This window comes from Canis lupus, chromosome X, assembly GCF_011100685.1.
Source record: "Canis lupus familiaris isolate Mischka breed German Shepherd chromosome X, alternate assembly UU_Cfam_GSD_1.0, whole genome shotgun sequence".
Taxonomy (NCBI): Eukaryota; Metazoa; Chordata; class Mammalia; order Carnivora; family Canidae; genus Canis; species Canis lupus.
The window spans coordinates 71,186,302-71,203,512 of NC_049260.1; the positions used below are offsets into that span (position 1 = coordinate 71,186,302).

General features: G+C 38.2%; 1 protein-coding gene and 1 pseudogene across 3 annotated transcripts in view; one reads left to right on the top strand and one right to left on the bottom strand.

Annotated features, from left to right (window-relative positions):
- The window catches only part of DIAPH2 (diaphanous related formin 2), a 1,049,860-nt gene that overhangs the window by 931,233 nt on the left and 101,416 nt on the right, over positions 1-17,211 (top strand). The window lies entirely within an intron of this gene.
- On the bottom strand, positions 7,892-8,702 carry LOC100685282 (annotated as a pseudogene).

The window sequence follows — 17,211 nt, forward strand, 5'->3', positions numbered from 1 at the left end:
ACCTAGCCCTGTGCTACTAGGCAGTCTTTTTTGTTGTTGTTGTTACCCTCAGAAACATCAGACTATGATTTAAATGGGAAGTTTCCTTTACTTACGTGAGAAATATAATTTAATGCAGGTTGATCTGTGCATTTCCCCTTGAATGACTAAATTACAAAAGGCCATCTGTAATTCCCTTTCCACTTACTTCAGCACTGTTAAAAAAAAAAAAAGTGTTTAAATGATACCCAGGTAATTGACAGGATTCTTACAGGCAGTTTAAGACCTAATATAAAACCAAATACTCCTTATAAGCCACCAACCCAAAGGATAATAATCAAGAATTTCCCCAATTAAGCTTTATTAGTAAATTTGATGAAAAGGAAGACTATAGATGGTTACTAAAAATGTATTTGTGATGACAGGGTAAGAAAGAGAAAGGTGATAAAAGTCGTTGAGAACATGTTTTTAAAGAATTGCTGTCACATACTTAAACAGTTTGAACTTGTTCTTGTCCTGGTGACAAATACATATCTGAACTAAGATTACTATTTTGTTTTACTTTATCCCTTCTCTTACACAGTAATATCCATAGTGATGACCAGTCCTGGAGAGTGTATTCTATTATGTTAGAAAATCATTGCCTATTATGTAGCTTAAGTGGAAGAGAATTACAACTCACTCCATACTGTCAAGCCATAGAGACAGCAACAAAGATATCCAAATGAAACAAGCTCTGTTCTTTTCAAAACCAAAGAAGTGTAAGAAAAGCATTGAATTTAAGGGCAGAAACTATTCCAGAAAGTTATTGCTAGAATTCAGTTACTAAAGACAGTAATAGATTTACACCTTTACAAAGATTAAGAGTAACACATTGCTTTGAATTACTGTCATTTTGTGTCTTAAATTCATTCAAATGTTGAAAAAGAAAGCATAAAAAAAGAAAAAAGAAAAAGAAAGCAGAACTAAGTTTCAATTTACAATCTTCAGAGGAGGTAGTATAATGGATGAAAATAGTTCTCCTGTACAACCCTCTTACAGGGGCACCTGGGTGGCTCAGTAGTTGAGCTTCTGCCTTCAGCTCAGGTTGTGATCCCAGGGTCCTGGGATTGAGTCCCATATCAGGCTCCCCTCAGGGAGCCTGCTCCTCCCTCTGCCTATGTCTCTACCTCTCTGTGTCTCTCATGAATGAATAAATAAAATCCTTAAAAAAAAAAAACACTCTTACAAGTTGGTACATTCTGTGGGTAAGTAGTTCCTTGTGACTCTGAATTAGGGGAAATTTTTGATTAGTAGTTTTCTCTAGAGAAAAAAAATAATCCTCATAATTTTATATTTTCATAAGTGAAGTTTTAAAACTGATTTTTTTTTCATATTTAAAATCTCCAAAATAAAGAGAAAATACAACCTTAGTTATAATTTTTTTCAATCCTCAATCTGAAGAGGTTGAGCCCATTTAAGGTCTATTGGACAGGGAGACAGTACCCTAATAAATGTTGGCTTAACTGACTTTATTCACATAATTGTGGGAATATTATTAGATTTCTTGACCAGAAAGGAGCCTGAGTTTGATTTGTCCAATGTGATTTGAGGAAAGGAGGGGAGCTTAGCATCCTCTGCTCTAAGTGATATTGCTGAAGAGAAGAATGAGAGCCAAAGTTTAGGATTTGGCCAGGGCCCAATAAGATACTCTCACTGAGAAGAAACTGTGATATATGGTAATGCTCTTTCAGACAGTAAAAAGAAGAAACAGAACAGAATTGGCCCTCCACCTGTGGCTTTTCTACCCTCCCTCATTTTATTTAGCTCATCCATGCTAACCTTCTCCTCCTTTCTCTGCCTTAGCCACTTTGTAACTATTCTCTTTGTACATCATCTTTTGCTTTCTTGCAATTAATATTGTACAAAGGGCTTTTACTATTATAAGGAACAGGGGCTTACTGAGATTTTCTTAGGTGAGATAGTGTTATGGAAAATGGAGAAGAAATACAAAGTGGCTGCCCAGACATGCCTCATCAAAACTAGAATATCCCAATTATAACAGTGGCTCTGGCAATCTGACAGCCTATCTATCTGGTAGCTGCTGGTAGTCTTCCTTTAGGAGCAGGTGTCTGTTGTGCCTAACTCTATTTGTACCTTACTAATCTGTTTACTCTCATGCTTTGCCATTCTGGTGACTCAACTGCTCTATTTTTGTTTTTCTAACTAATTCTTCTTTGTAATCCCTAACTATAAGTGTACTCTCTGCTCTCCTTTCTACATCAAGGTGTCTGCTTATTCATGGCTTCTATTGCCATGTAACTTTTGCTTAACATCCTCTCTCTCTTAGCTTCTGCTGCTGCATACCATTTACATCCCTTTCTGCATGAATTTGTTGTTGTTATTGAGAATAGAGGGTTCCAGCTGGAAAGTGCTCTCCTAATCGTCTAGGTATTTTTCTCTGGTTCTTACTCATTATTTAATCTATTGAGGTAAGTGTCATGTGATACCAAGTGTGTGTGTGTGTCTGTGTGTCTGTGTGTGTATGTATGTATAATATATATTATATATATATTTATAGACACATAATATAAAATATATATAGTTAGTTTATAGTTAGTTTCTCTTTAGAAGGGGACTTTAAGTTATTTCAGAAGAGGGCAGTGCAAACTACAGGAGTTTTGCACAGGATATTCTGTATTTTGAGCCATTGCAACAGGGGACTTGAGGAACTAGATGTTTACTCCTATCATATATCATTGAATCTAAAATGATATCAGTTATAAGATATAAATTAGTTTATGAATTATCAAGAAAGAAAGAAATGCTGCAATTAAACCACAGTATGCTATTGATTATTATATGCATCCCAGCCTGAGAGATGTTATGTGAAAAAAATGTGCGGTTTAGAAAAGGTGAAACAGGATGTCTGCCATATATCTGAGATCATCATGGGATCAGTGGGTCAAGTGAACTTCTAGAGAAGATCCCTAAGGATTGACCTATAGAGTGGGGTAAACGCTAAAGGCTAGGAGCCAGGTCCTAAATCTGGTAGAAAGTAGGCTCTGGAGAATAGACAGCCAGATATCCATCTAAAATTGTGGAAGAGGCCAGTCACTGGTCCAGAGTATAGTTTGAGTCAAAGATCTGACAAATATAAGAAAGTGGATCCAAGAGGAGAAAGGAATATGTTCTCATATAGGTAGATCAGGGAATTCTGTTTCTGTTAATCTCCACTTATGCTCTGGGATCAGTTCAGTGATTTCTTTTGTTTTCTAAAGCACTTTTTTGTTTATTACTTGTACATGAACTGTACAAGTAGGATAATTTCATAAAACAAATGTATTTCGTCTGTGAGGTGCTGAAAATGGCATGGTCAGGGAGAGTTAAGCACAGACTTGTGACATATTAATGAAAAAACTCTAGTTGTTGACTGGTGTTTTGTTGTTGTTGTTGTTGTTATTAGGAGGTTAAGATAGCTTTAATCCTAGTGATAAATCAATATGGAAATCTTTTATTTTTTTATCCATGAAAAGCTTATTGCAGTAAAATTTATATAATATAAAATTTATCATTTAACCATTTTATAGACAAATTTTAAACGTGTTTTTATTTGAAAGATTGAATGTTTTCATTTACTACATTTAATTTTTTTTCCTTGTGTACAGTTGACATCCAATGTTATGATAGGTTCAGGTATATAATATAATGATTCAACTTCTCTATGTTGTACTAAGTATGCTCACCATCTGTCATTGTACAACACAATTACAATATCATTGACTATATTCTCTGTGCTGTGCTTTTTATTCCTGTGACTTATTCTTTCCATAACTGGAAACCTGTATCCCTCACTCCTCTTCACCCATTTTGCCTATCTCCTTATCCTCCTTCCTTCTAACCACCATCAGTTTTGTTTTTACATATCTGATTCTGTTTTTCCTTTGCTCATTTTTTTTAGGTTCTATATATGAATGAAATCATATGGTATTTGTCTTTCTCAGTCTGACTTATTTCACTTAGCATAATACCGTCTAGGGTTCCATTCATATTGGCACAAATGGCACAGTCTTACCCCTTTTCATTGCTGGGTAGTATTCCATTGTATATTAAATGTATATATAGATACGTATCTGTATATGTACATACTACATCTTCTCTATCCATTTGTCCGTTGATGAACCCACTTCCGTATCTGATTATTTTAAATAAAGCTTCAGTAAACATAGAGGTGCATATATCTTTTCAAATTAATGTTTTTTTCTGGATAAATACCCTAGTACTGTAATTAATGAATTACATAGTCTTCCTATTTTTAATTTTTTGAGGAACCTCCATACTGTTTTTCATAATGGCTGTTACCAATTTAAATTTCCACCAACAGTGCATGAGGGATCATTTTTCTCCACATCATCATTAACACGGGTTAGTTCTTGTGTTTCTTATTTTAGCCATTCTGACAGGTGTCAGTTGATATATCACTGTGGGGTTTTTTTGTATATTTTTTATTGGAGTTCGATTTGCCAACATATAGTGTAACACCTAATGCTCATTCAATCAAGTACCCCACTAAATGCCCATCACCCAGTCACCCCATCCCCCCGCCCACCTCCCTTTCCACTACCCCTTATCTGTTTTCCAGAGTTAGGAGTCTCTCATGTTCTGTCTCCCTTTCTGATATTTCCCACTCATTTGTTCTCCTTTCCCCTTTATTCCATGTCACTATTTTTTATATTCCCCAAATGAATGAGACCATATAATGTTTGTCCTTCTCTGATTGACCTATTTCACTCAGCATAATACCCTCCAGTTCCATCCACGTTGAAGCAAATGGTGGGTATTCGTCATTTCTAATGGCCAAATAATATTCCGTTGTGTGTGTGTGTGTGTGTGTGTGTGTGTGTAGGCTCCTTCCACAATTTCAATATTGTGGACATTGCTGCTATAAACATTGGGGTGCAAGTGTTCTGGAATTTCACTGCATCTGTATCTTTGGGGTAAATCCCTAGGAGTACAATTGCTGGGTTATAGGGTAGCTCTATTTTTAATTCCTTGAAGAATCTCCACACAGTTTTCCAGAGTGGCTGTACAAGTTCACATTCCCACCAATAGTGCAAGAGGGTTCCCCTTTCTCCACATCCTCTCCAACATTTTTTGTTTCCTGTCATATTAATTATCACCATTCTCACTGGTGTGAGGTAGTATCTCATTGTGGTTTTGATTTGTATTTCCCGGATGGCAAGTGATGTAGAACATATTCTCATGTGTCTGTTGGCCATGTGTATGTCTTCCTCTGTGAAATTTCTGTTCATGTTTTTTGCCTATTTCATGATTGGATTGTTTGTTTCTTTGCTGTTGAGTTTAATAAGTTCTTCATAGATCTTGGATACTAGCCCTTTATCTGATAGGTCATTTCCAAATATCTTCTCCCATTCTGTAGGTTGTCTTTTAGTTTTGTTGATGGTTTCTTTTGCTGTGCAGAAGCTTTTGATCTTGAAGAAGTCCCAATAGTTTATTTTTGCATTTGTTTCCCTTGCCTTCATGGATGTATCTTGCAAGAAGTTGGTGTGGCCAAGTACAAAAAGGGTGTTGCCTGTGTTCTCCTCTAGGATTTTAATGGAATCTTGTCTCACATCTAGTTCTTTCAGAGTTTATCTGTGTACGGTGTAAGAGAATGCTCTAGTTTGATTCTTCTACACCTGGCTATTCAATTTTCCCAGTACCATTTATTGAAGAGACTGTCCTTTTTCCATTAGACAGTATTTCCTGCTTTGTCGACGATTAGTTGACCATGGAGTTGAGGGCCCATTTCTGGGTTCTCTATTCTGCTCCATTGATCTATGTGTCTGTTTTGTGTCAGTAGAACACTGTCTGAAGATCACAGTTTTGTAGTACAACTTGAAATCCAGTATTGTGATGCCCCCAGGTCTGGTTTTCCTTTTTCAATATTCCCCTAGCTATTCGGGGTCTTCTCTGATTCCACACAAATCTTAAGATGCTTTGTTCCAACTCTGTAAAGAAAGTCAATGGTATTTTGATAGGGATTGCATCCAACGTGTACATTGCCCTGGGTAGCATTGACATTTTCACAATATTAATTCTTCCAATCCATGAGCATGGAATATTTTTCCATTTCTCTGTGTCTTCTGCAATTTCCTTCAGAAGTGTTCTGCAGTTTTTAGGGTGTAGATCCTTTTTTTTATAAATTTATTTTTTATTGGTGTTCAATTTGCCAACATATAGAATAACACCCAGTGCTCATCCCATCAAGTGCCCCCCTCAGTGCCCATCACCCAGTCACCCCCAGCCTCCACCCACCTCCCCTTCCCCATCCCTAGTTCGTTTCCCAGAGTTAGGAGTCTCTCATGTTCTGTCTCCCTTTCTGATATTTCCCACTCATTTTTTCTCCTTTCCCATTTATTCCCTGTACTATTTTTTATATTCCCCAAATGAATGAGACCATATAATATTTGTCCTTCTCCGATTGACTTATTTCACTCAGCATAATACCCTCCAGTTCCATCCATGTCGAAGCAAATGGTGGGTATTTGTCGTTTCTAATGGCTGAGTAATATTCCATTGTATACATAGGCCACATCTTCTTTATCCATTCATCTTGCCATGGGCACCGAGGCTCCTTCCACAGTTTGGCTATTGTGGACATTGCTGCTATAAACATCAGGGTGCAGGTGTCCCAGCGTTTCATTGCATCTGTATCTTTCGGGTAAATCCCAGCAGTGCAATTGCTGGGTCATAGGGCAGATCTATTTTTAAATCTTTGAGGAACCTCCACACAGTTCTCCAGAATGGCTGCACCAGTTCACATTCTCACCAACAGTGCAGGAGGGTTCCCCTTTCTCCACATCCTCTCCAACATTTGTGGTTTCCTGCCTTGTTGATTTTCTAGGGTGCAGATCCTTTACCTCTTTGGTTAGGTTTATTCCTAGGTATCTTCTGCTTTTGGGTGCAATTGTAAATGGAATTGACAACTTAATTTCTCTTTCTTCAGTCTCATTGTGTATAGAAGTGCTACTGATTTCTGGGCATTAACTTTGTATCCTGCCACATTGCCGAATTGCTGTATGAGTTCTAGGAATCTTGGGGTGGAGTCTTTTAGGTTTTCTAAAAACCTAAAATGTTTTTTATGTACACTATCATGTCATCTGCAAAGAGGGAGCATTTGACTTCTTCTTTCCCAATTTGAATGCCTTCTATTTCTTTTTGTTGTCTGATTGCTGAGGAGGCTAGGACATCTAATACTATGTTGAATATCAGTGGTGAGAGTGGACATCCCTGTCGTGTTCCTAATCTTAGGGGAAAGGCTCACAGGTTTTTCCCATTGAGAATGATATTTGCTGTGGGCTTTTCATAGATGGCTTTTAAGGATCTGAAATGTTCCCTCTGTCCCTACACTCTGAAGAGGTTTGATCAGGAATGGATGCTGTATTTTGTCAAATGCTTTCTCTGCATCTATTGAGAGGATCATATATTTCTTGTTTTTTCTTTTGTTGATGTAATCTGTCACATTGATTACTTTATGATTTTTTTTGGGGGGGGCGAGGCTTGGGGGTAGAGAAATAAACAAAATGTCCCTATAGTTTAATGGCAGAGCTAGAAGAGAGCATTTATAGCTATTCCGGGACGCTCCAACAGAAAGCTTTTCCTGAATGCACAGACATTCATAATACTGATAACTCAGTCGACAGCTCTGGCTTGTACACGTGGTCACGATGCCCTCCGTATAGTAGAGAAGAGCACAACAGAATGCCTGACAGGCATCTGACAGCATACAGCAAAACTAAAGGCTGAACTCCCCCCCACACACAGAACCTCATTAAAAAAAAGTTTGCCTATTACAAAGTCACGTTTTCTGTTTTTCTGCTTTATAAAGTCAGCGATGTTGGAGGGTGTCTAGTGGAATCCGTCATCCAGGAATGAGTGCAAAAGGGGAGCACATGGCTCAGGGATGTCCCTTCAGTGAGCAGATGGAAGGACCAGCTGGAGACCTCACATCCATTTCGGATAAACACACATATACAGAAAAGGATTATTGCCAGCTTGTGTACTTTCACAATGTGATTTTTGTATTTCAAAGCTTGAATTGTCCTTGATGCTGTTGGTGTGGGTTTTGTACTCCATCATGGTGTTGGGAGGTAGGTTAAGCACTCGCTGAAGCATATCCTGGATGCGGGCTGTGGTTGCTTGGTCACTGGCAGTCCTATTCCATATTGAAATAATGCCCTCCTGAAAGCAGACAGAGACCACAGCCCCACAGATTTCCTCCCCAACCATGAACTGTTCCCCCAATATGGCCAGGAGAAGATTCTCCCAGCAACAGGATGCCAAGCCCTTCCACAGTTGAATAATCCACTTGCCACCATTTTTATTTGCATCATCCTCCCACAGGGGCTTAATTCCTTCTTTGAACAGATGGAGGTCACTGTGGCCTGACAGGTCCCAAGGATGTACCATGTGGCTATAAAACCTCCAGAACTGCTCCACAGAGGCAAAGGCGCCGATCAGTTTGATATTCTGCTTGTAGCTCTGTGAGCTGGTGGGATGCCTGGGGGCTATTCTGGAGTACCAGAAAGTATAGTTGTACTGCAGGGTATGCTCTGCTGGCCCAAGGACAAGAGCCTTCCTCTTACTGTTGCCCTGACTTTTGTCTCGTTCCATTTTTTCTTTCTCACCATCTTTCTGTGTGCTGTTTTCTTCATTCTGACCATGGCCCCCACTCTCATCATCTTTCAATGCGTCGAACTTGTTCATCCTCTCACCGCCTCCATCACCACTGCCTCACAGAGTCTACTTTATGATTGTTGAACCAGCCTGGCATCCCAGGGATAAATCCCACTTGGTCATCATCAATCATCTTCTTAATGTATTGTTGGACCGTACTGGCTAGTATCTTGTTGAGAATTTTTGCATCTGTGTTCATCAGGGATATTCTTTTATAATTGTCCTTTTTGGTGGGGTCTTTGGTTTTGGAATTAAGGTGATGCTGGCCTCATAAAACAAGTTTGAAAGTATTCCATCCCTTTCTATCATTCCGAACAGCTTTAGCAGAATAGGTATTATTTCTTCTTTAAAGTTTTGATAGCATTCCCCTGGGAAGCCATCTGGCCCTGGACTTCTGTATCTTGGGAGGTTTTTGATGACTGCTTCAATTTTTTCACTGGTTATTGGCCTGTTCAGGTTTTCTATTTCTTCCTGTTCCAGTTTTGGTAGTTTGTGGTTTTCCAGAAATGTGTCCATTTCTTCTAGACTGTCTAATTTATTGGTGTATAGCTGCTCATAATATGTTTTTAAAATCTTTTGTATTTCCTTGGTATTGGTGGTGATCTCTCCTTTTTCATTCATGATTTTATTCATTTGAGTTTTTTTCTTTTTAATAAGGCTGGCTAATGATTTATGTATCTTATTAATTCTTTCAAAGAACCAACTCCTGGTTTTGTTGATCTGTTCTATAGTTCTTCTGGTCTCTATTTCATTGAGTTCTGCTCGAATCTGTATTGTCTCTTCTTCTGCTTGTTGTAGATTTTATTTGCTGTTCTTTCTCCAGTCCCTGCAGGCACACGGTTCGCTTGTGTCATTGAGTTTTTCCAATTTCTTGAAGGATGCTTCTGTTATGATGTATTTCCCCCTTAGGACAGCTTTTGCTGCATTGTACAGATTTTGAATGGTTGTATCTCATTTTCATTAGTTTCCATGAATCTTTGTAACTATTCTCTAATTTCCTGGTTGACCCGTTCATCTTTTAGTAGGATGCTCTTTAACCTCCACATATTTGAGTTTCTTCAAAATTTCTTGTAATTGAATTCTAGTTTCAAAGCATTGTGGTCTGAAAATATGCATGGCACAGTCCCAATCTTTTGGTATCCATTGTGACCTGATTTGTGACCCAGTATGTGGTCTATTCTGGAGAAAGTTCCATGTTCGCTTGAGAAGAATGTTGCATTTGGATGGAAAGTTCTGTATATATCTGTGAAATCCATCTGGTCCAGTGTTATCATTTAAAGCCCTTGTTCGTTGGTGGTGTTGTGTTTAGAATATCTGTCATTTGCAGAAAGTGCCATGTTGGAGTCTCCCAGTATTAGTGTATTATTATCTAAGTATGTCTTTACTTTCATTATTAATTGATTGATATACTTGGCAACCCACACATTAGGGCCATAAATATTCATGATTGTTAGGTCCTTTTGTTGGATAGACCCTTTAAGTATGATATAGTGTCCCTCTTCATCTCTTACTACAGTCTTTGGGATAAACTTTAATTTATCTGATATGAGGATTGCTACCCCTGCTTTCTTTTGAGGACCATTTGAATAGTAAATGGTTCTCCAACCTTTCATTTTCAGAATCGAAGTGTCCTTAGGTCTAAAATTAGTCTATTGTATACAGCTAATAGACGGGTCTTGCTTTTTTATCCAATCTGAAACCCTGTTTCTTTTGGTGGGATCATTTAGCCCATTTAAGTTCAGAGTAACCATTGAGAGTTATGAATTTAGTGTCATCGTAATACCTATTGAGCCCTTTTTTGTGGATTATTTCTTTGGGCTTCCTCTTTCTTTTACAGGGTCCCCCTTATTATTTCTTGCAGAGCTGTTTTGGTGGTCACAGATTCTTTCAGTTTCTGCCTATCTTGGAAGCTCTTCATCTCTCCTTCCATTCTGAATGAGAGCCTTGCTGGCTATAATATTGTTGACTGCATGTTCTTCTCCTTCAGGACCCTGAATATATCCTGCCAGCCCTTTCTGGCCTTCCAGGTCTCTGTGGAGAGGTCTGCTGTTAATCTAATATTTCTCCCCATATAAGTTAAGAATCTCTTGTCTCTCACTGCTTTAAGAATTTTCTCTTTATCTCGGGAATTTGCAAGTTTCACTATTAAAGGTTGAGGTGTGGGATGCTTTTTATGTATTTTGGGGTGGGGGACCTCTCTATCTCCTGGATCTGAATGCCTGTTTCCTTCCCCAAATTAGGGAAATTCTCAGCTATGACTTGTTCAAATATGCTTTCTGGCCCTCTGTCCCTGTCAGCATTTTCTGAATTCCCAATTATACATAGATTCTTCCTTCTGAGGCTCTTATTTATTTCCCATAACCTTTCCTCATGGTCTTTTAATTGTTTTTCTCTATTTTCCTTAGCTTCCTTTCTTGCCATCAACTTGTGTCTATGTCACTCACTCTTTCTTCCACCTCATTAACTCTCATCATTAGGACCACCAGTTTGGAGTGCATCTCATTTAATTGATTTTTAATTTCAGCCTGATTAGATCTAATTTCTGCAGCCACAAAGTCTCTAGAATCCTTCATGCTTTTTTTCCAGAGCCACCAGTAGCTTTATAATTGTGCTTCTGAATTTGCTTTCTGACATAGAATTGCAATCCATATTCTGTAACTCTGTGGGAGAGAATACTGTTTCTGATTCTTTCTTTTGTGATGAGTTGTTCCTTCTAGTCATTTTTCTTAGTGCAGAGTGGCTGTATGAGTGGGTTGGGTCAGGAATATCAACCATGACCTAAGTAAATTTCACTCTAGAGTATTCTGATGAGGTCAGAGTCCAGAAAATGAAAACACAGATCAGAGCAAAATAAAACAAAAGGACCACTAAAGTCAAAAACAAATTTTTAAAGAAAGTAGTAAGAAATTAAAGGGTAAGAATCTCAAAAAAAAAAAAAAAAAAAAAAGACAAAAGAAGAAAAAATCAAAAGGAAAATAAAAAAAAAAGAAAAGAAAAAAGTGAGGGACTGGGAGATGGTGGTGGTGAAGAAGTTGTAGTGGAGGGAGAATGTAGTCTATCTGAGTGGTTCTAGAAGGTGATCCTCTTGGTTCTGAGTATATTAAGTTATGTATGTTAGAAGATGCTCAGTCCCAAATTCATATAAACCAGCAATACTTCTAAAAACCCCCAACATTGACCACCAAAACATAAATGAGATAAAAGGGGGGCAGAATGGGAATGAAGAGAGAGTATAATCACAGAATGAACCAGCACGGTATTCCACTTGGTTCTGGGTGTATGCTGGTCATATTTTAGAAGTTATTAACGTCTGCCATTGTAGAACAAAATGAGGCCGAGAAAACAAAAAGCACAAAACAAAACATATCTCGTATATCTCTCAAAGTTAAATTGAGTATGTTGAAGGGAATCTAGAGTGGAAAATATATCTAAGACCTGTAATTGTAGAAATATGAAAGTCAAAATGAAGATGTGGTAAAATATTTTATTTAAGGTGGGAAAAGAGAAAAACAATTGGAAATTTTTAGTCTGATATAAAAATGATTTATACTGGAAAGGGGGGGGGAGGAGGGGTACCCTCTAGTTCTATATACTACAAATCCCCTGATTTCCCCTGGCACTTTCCAGTGCTGCTTGGTCAAGAACTTGCTCTTCCCGCTGGTCTTCTTGGGAGGGTTCTGCTGATTCTCAGGTGTGTTTACCTGGTGGAGATGCCCCGCCCCATGCCTGTGCCTGGCTCAGTGGGAGCTCTTTACCCAGTGAGGCCTGTGTTCCCTGGGGGCCCTGCCTCTCCCAGGCACAAGGTGAAACAAGGAGCAGCAACAACAATGGTGCTAAGCAGCTCTCCAGCTCTGGAGTCAGCTCCCCACTAGTAACTAATGTAGTCTCCCAGTCTGCACTGACCTAGATGCTTCCGGGACAGGTGCAGGTATGCTAATCTGAATAGCTTGTAGGGCACCCAGTGGCAGGAGAGTCCCCGCTGCCCTGTGCCCTCCCCACCTCCGCCTGTCCCAAGGGATGCACAGGATCCTGAGCTCTGTCCACTCAGGCGCCTTGGGATCCAGGGCCTATGCTGCTGGAATCACACTCCCGGGCTTTGCAGCTCCCAAAGGCAGCAGGACACTGCCCCCTCCACCCGGAGACCCCGTCTAACCAACTGGCTTCTCCCAAATGCCCTGTCAGCTGTGTGCTCCAGCCCTTTATGGAGCTCGGCCCACAGTTTGTGGTGCACTTCCTCTATTAGTTACTCCAGGAAACTGGAGGCTTCACTGCCCATCCTGCAATTCTTCCCAATTTCCCTGCTAAGCACTTTTCCATCGGGGAAGAATCCGGTGTGGATTTTCAAAGTTCCCACTTCTCTGGGGCTGGGCTTTCTTGTCCCAGAGGCTTTAACTGCAAGGCTTTGGCTGGGCTCCTTGCAGTGCCCCTCCCCCACTTGATTATTTTTTCTTTTTTTCCTCCTTCCTACCTTGCTAGAAGTGAAAATCCTTCTCTCTGTAGCGTTCCAGCTGTTCTCTCTTTAAAATCAGGTCAAATTTGTAGGTGTTCAGGGTGTTTTGAAAGTTATCTAGGTAAGTTGATGGGACCAGGAGAGTGACCCTACTCCTCTGCCACCTTGCCCCGCCGTCTTTCCTCACTGTGCTTTTGATGTACATTTCCCTGATGACCAGTGATATTGAGCATCTTTTCATGTGTTTATTGGCCATGTGTACGTTTCCTTTGGAAAAACGTCTATTCGGTTTCACTATCCATGTTTTAGTCAAATTGCTGTTTGATATTGAGTTATATTAGTTCTTAATATATTTTGGATATTTACTCTTTATCAGATATATTATTTCCAAAAATTTTCTTCCATTCCACAGGCTGCCTTTTAGTTTTGCTGTTTCCTTTGCTGTACACAAGCTTTTAAATTTTAAAATACCAATAGGTATTTTTTGCTTTTGTTTCCCTTGCCTTGAGACATTTCTGGAAAAATGTTGCTGATGTCAGAGAAATTACTGCCTGTGCTCTATTCTAGGATTTTTATGGCTTCAGATCTTTTATTTAGGTCTTTAATCCACCTTGAGTTTTTTTTTTTTTTTTTGTATAGTGTAAAGAAGTGGTCAGGTCTCATTCTTTTGTGCATAGCTTTCCAGTTTTCCCAGCATCATTTGTTGAAGAGACGGTCTTTTCCCCATTGTATATTCTTGAACATGGCTATCTTTTAGCCTCCATTATGTTGATAGTGTAAAGTCCCACGTTGTGATTAGCATGGAAGAAAATTCTTACCAAATTCTTCTTGTTCTCCTGCCAACTAACTGGGCATGTTGTGAGTGGTTATCTAAGGAGCATGGTCCCAGTTGATCTACATAACATTCAGGGATAGGTTTACTCCAAGTCTGTAGGTATGAGATGTGAGACAGTTGTTTGTTAGGACCACATTCCCAGTTTGCACTGGACATGTGTTTTATCAGATGTTTCTACATGTCTTGTGTAAAAAGGGTTGGGTAAAAATACTGGATAAAATACATTTTGGTAAAAAAAAAATGTCTCTGAGAACTCCCTCTTGTTGAACCTCTGGGTACTCGTCACTGGTTCCACAACTATTATAATCCAACACAACTAGTATGATTTACAAGTTGGTCTCTTGGGGCCCTTTCACCTTCTAAGACTCCAACACCAAAGGTAAGTAGTTTTTTCCTATATGCTTCAAGATTACTGTGGTACCAGGGTACCTCAGTGGCACAGTCAGTTGAGTATCTGACTCTTGGTTTCAGCTCAGGTCATCAAGCCCCATGCCAGACTCAGCTCACCGCAGAGTTTGCTTGTCTCTCTCCCTCTGTTCCTCCCCCTGTACCCTTCCCTCTCTCTCTCTCTCTTTCTCCCTCTCCCTCTCTCCCTCTCTCCATCTCTCTCTTTCATAAATAAATAAAATCTTTAAAAAAAGAAAAAGATTACTGTGGTCTCAACTCAGCCTCAAGGGAACTCTTTTGAAACTGTGAACAAGAGCAAGCTGACTCAGGAGGATAACATGTATCAGTGCACTAAAAACTTCATATGGAGATTTTCATAAGAGGACCAGTTTGGTCTTTGCCATTAAACCAACCTCTCGGTTATGCTATGGGGAATGGAATTCAAGTCTTCAATATTGTCCCTAGAGCACACCTGAAGGGCAAGACTGATGTTCCTGAACCTTAGATATTCTAAGAATGAGCTAAGCTTTAATAATAAAAAGTTATCTTTTTTACACAGTATCTTTATATTATTCCAGTACCACTTATTAAACATATTGGAGACTAAGTAACAACATCAGTAAGTACACTTGAATTCCACAGGGGCCTTTCCATATATATATTTCAACAGAATAGGATAAAGTATATACCAGTTTCCAAGTAACTTAAATAACCTGCACTGGTCCTTTGGTGATGTATGTAAGTTTTACTCCTTGTAGGCGCCTTCCAGGGATCCTGAGACATGTGTTCTTAAATCCTCTCCCTTTGTCTCCTGTACATACACCAGGTCTTCTTGAATCCACTTTTCTATTTCCTCTTTCTTTTGCTTTTTATTCCAACCTTCCATTTGCTACTCTATAAAGAAGACAGCAAATGTGCAGGATATACTATAGGCTTCTGTTGTCCAAAACTAATTTAGCATATACTCCCCCACTAAGCACCCTACCCAAATCCAGCATCAAGAATGAAAGTCTCATCAGTTCTTTGGTGGTACTTAAGTGACTGGCTTCATGCCTGCTAATTTGGATTCTCCTTCTATAAAGTGAGGCACATTGACTGGCTGCTGTAAAAAGATAAATACTATTCTTTGGGGTCATGGAATTTCTAAATAAACTGAGACTAGTGGCTTAAAATCAAATTACCTGGAGTCTCAAAGGAAAAGGCATTGAATAATCTCATTCAGGCTCTTTTCAAAAATACTATGTATTCTTCAAGTTTTAGAGTTTCTAGAGAAAATTAGCAGACAGTAGTTGCAAGGAAAAGCAGAACTTTAATGAGATGTGTAACTTACATGACTTAACTCATATCTAAAAGTTTAGCCAACATACACTGATATTATTTTTAAAAACAAATATCTGTTAAGGAGTTTGTCTTGTACGTAGGGATATGTTTCAAAAGGAAGAATATGGCCTTTTTTCTTAATATATACTAAAATGTTGTTACATATTGAAAGTCACTTATTTTTATGAGTCAAATTTTGTACTTAAAGCTGATTTCTATTTTTTTATATTGTTGTGATAGAGGTATTTTGGAGGGTATAGAGTAATGGCTTTTAGTAAATGTGGGCTTTAAAAATAATTATTTAATTTTAACTTTTTACCTCTTAGAACAATTTTTTTTTACTTTAATCATTTCTTCTTCTTCTTCTTAAAATTTTAAGCATACCTTCCAAAATATGTCACTTTTGTATTAAAATAAATGAATTCATGAAGTTGCTTTCTTTGCAGCATGAGGAGCTAACAGATTAAAAATAAACTAGTATTTCTTGTTGCTGGAAAATAATTATGAGAATATTACACAGAGGAAGCCATGCTTAAAATGAAGGCTTCGTATTGCATTTAAAACTCAAGTGGGACTTTCAATTATTCTGTTTAGTAGAATAATATATTGATGAATCCTTAGAGAACTAATTATGTTGTTTCACATGAATTACAAATGCATCATTTAGCTGCATTATAGCCTTACATGTGTCCTTTACAATTAATCATCATTAAATGTTAGAAATGTAAACTTTAAGATGCAAACAAAGCATATTTCTTAAGCAAAGTGGTCTAAACAAATACCAGTATTTTATTTTGAGATCTGTAACTGGTCTACAGAATTTCTTTTCCTATTTTTACAAGATCAAAGTATGAATCTGAGAACTTTTTAAATAGAATTCTCTTAAAATTCCATTATTGATGATAAGTATAAGTTGCAAGAGTAAGTTTTTCCCTTACTTTTTTAAAGTTTTAATTTAAATTCCAGTTAGTTAATGTATAGTGTAATAATAGTTACAGACGTGTAGTATAGTGATTCAGTATTTCCATGAAACACTCGGTGCTCATCACAAGCACACTCCTTAATCCTCAGCGCCTCTTTAACCCATCCCCACCCACATACCCTTCAGCAACACTCACTTTGTTCTCTATAGTTATGAGTGTGTTTCTTGGTTTGCATCTCTCCTTTTTTCTTCTATAATCATTGGTTTTGTTTCTCAAATTCCACATATGAGTAAAATTTTATGGTATTTATCTTTCTCTAACTGACTTATTTCACTTAGCATAATACTTTTTAGCTCTATCCATGTCTTTGTAAATGGCAACATTTCATTCTTTTTATGGCTGAGTAATATTCCACTATATGTGTGTGTGTGTGTGTGTGTGTGTGAGTGTGTGTGCGTGTGTATCTCACCTATTCTTTATCCATTCATCAATTGATGGACACTTGGGCTGTTTCCATACTGTGGCTATTGTAGATAAAGCTGCCATAAACATCAGAGTGCATGTATCCCTTTAAATTAGTATTTTAGTATTCTTTAGGT